Source organism: Prunus avium, unplaced genomic scaffold, assembly GCF_965620075.1.
Source record: "Prunus avium unplaced genomic scaffold, drPruAviu1.hap1.1 HAP1_SCAFFOLD_29, whole genome shotgun sequence".
Classification (NCBI taxonomy): Eukaryota; Viridiplantae; Streptophyta; class Magnoliopsida; order Rosales; family Rosaceae; genus Prunus; species Prunus avium.
The window spans coordinates 72,501-75,000 of NW_028276888.1; positions in this window are offsets into that span (position 1 = coordinate 72,501).

Below are 2,500 nucleotides of genomic sequence, written 5' to 3' on the forward strand. Positions count from 1 at the left end.
GCAATGCCATGCGCGCGCACAGCTTGCGCGCAGCGTGCGCACAGCATGCCGGCAGCGTGCGCGCAGCATGCCGGCAGCGTGTGCGCAGCGTGCGCGCTTGGGAGCCTGTCGACAGAATTTTTCGAAACTTGCCATGCCATGCGCGCGCACAGCTTGCGCGCAGCGTGTGCACAGCATGCCGGCAGCGTGCGCACAGCATGCCGGCAGCGTGTGCGCAGCGTGCGCGCTTGGCAGCCTGTCGACAGAATTTTTCGAAACTTGCCATGCCATGCGCGCGCACAGCTTGCGCGCAGCGTGTGCACAGCATGCCGGCAGCGTGCGCACAACATGTCGGCAGCGTGCGCGCTCGGGAGCCTGTCGACAGAATTTTTCGAAACTTGCCATGCCATGCGCGCGCACAGCTTGCGCGCAGCGTGCTGATTCTGTCGACAGCGAGGCTAGCGAAACTTCTCCTGCCATGGCGTGCGCGCAGCGTGCTGACTCTGTCGACAGTGAGGCTAGCGAAATTTGTCTTGCCATGGCGTGCGCGCAGCTTGCGCATTCGGTCGACAGTGAGGCTAGCGAAACTTGTCCTGCCGTGGCCTGCGCGCAGCCTGCGCGCAGCATGCGCGCAGCATGTGCGCAGCATGCCGGCAGCCTAGTTCCAGATTTTTTCAAATGTCGACAGAATTTTTCAAACCTTGTCAAACCCCATTTTTATTGAAATTTCCTCGCACAATAAGCTCCCCATAAGTAGTCTATGATTTTTAGTACCTTCTCCAAGTTACAAAACTAAAAAATTCCTCCCGGATTTGTTTTAATGATTTTTTCAATTTTACGACTTCTAAAAATAATAAAAAATACTTCCCGACTTCAAATATTTATGAAACTTTTTCCCATCAGAGATTGCATGTTTCTTAGTATCCCTGCAAAAAATCACGTCCAAATACCTTGTATTGAATTATTTAGAGCCCATTATGACTCCTCGCGCATAGGTGATGTCTCTTCCTGTCAAAGGGCTAAATGCATAAAATGCTATATAGGGGGGTGTGTGTTGCCTGCATATGCATGGCAGCCCATGCCCTCCTAGCTGCAGCCCCCTTCCCCCACGCCACACCCATGTCATGTTGCCTCGATATGTTGCCTCGATATGTTGCCTCGGTATTATGGGTTTGGTGTCGGGGTCGGGGGGCTGCCACCCATGGCGGTGGTGGCCGGAATCCGGCCGCCGCCACCACGCCGCCGCCATGGGTGAGGGGGAAAAAAAAAGGCGTGGAAAGTTGCGAAATGGGGTTGTCTAGGCTTTTTTTTGGCATGGAAGAGCATGGAGTGCTAGGAACTCCTTCTCAAATGCGCGGGCATGTCGACCACAACCTCATTTCGCAACAACAACCACCCGTGTGGGGTGGCGGTGGGTGGATAGTCGCGGATTGGGGCTTGCCAAGCCAATGTTTTCAAAAAAATTCATCAAAATTAAAAACAAATGTTTTGTTGCCTTCGGATTTGTGGGCGAGCGGTGAGTCGGAGTGGAGCCGGTAAAGTTTAACCTCGGTGTGCACGGTTGTTTTTAGAAACTCAATCCAATGCCGGGGACGTTGAAAGTGACGCTCTTATGAGTTGCAAACCCGCAAGATTTAAAGAACCTTTTCAAAAAAAATTCAAACCAACAAGATTTAAAAACAGAAATTTTCATCAAAATGAAAAACAAATGTTTTGTTGCCTTCGGACTAGTGGGCGAGCGGCGAGTCGGAGCGGAGCCGGTAAAGTTTAACCTCGGTGTGCACGGTTGTTTTTAGAAACTCAATCCAATACCGGGGACGTTGAAAGTGATGCTCTTATGAGTTGCAAACCCACTAGATTTAAAGAACCTTTTCAAAACAATTTCAAACCAACAAGATTTAAACCAACAAAATTAAAAACAAATGTTTCGTTGCAAACAAATTGTGGGCGAGCGGCGAGTCGGAGTGGAGCCGGTAAAGTTTAACCTCGGTGTGCACGGTTGTTTTTAGAAACTCAATCCAATACCGGGGACGTTGAAAGTGACGCTCTTATGAGTTGCAAACCCACAAGATTTTAAAAACTTTTTGAAAATGTTTCTTCTAAATGACACATTTTGATCCTTGGCAAGTGCTCAATCCGTAACTATCCAATCACCGCCACACCACACCGGTCGGGAGTGTGTGAATGGTGTGCTTCCCGGGGTTGGCATAGATAATCTTTCGCATCGACAATCTTTTGCATGCGAGGGAATGTCTATGCCAACCCCGGGAAGCACACCATTCACCCACTAGTTGTGGGCGACGATGGGTTGGCTTCAAATGAATTTTTGCTTGGGGTTGTCCTCGGTATGCTTTTGTGTTGGGAGTACGGCCACCAAACCTTCTCAATGCACGGGTATGTCGAGGATGGCTTTCGGCGGGGTTGATGAAGAAGCTACCCAATTCTCGGCCACACGAACACATGGTGACGATGCGTTGGCTTCAAGTGAGCTTTAGCTTGGGGTTGTCTTCGGTATGCTTTT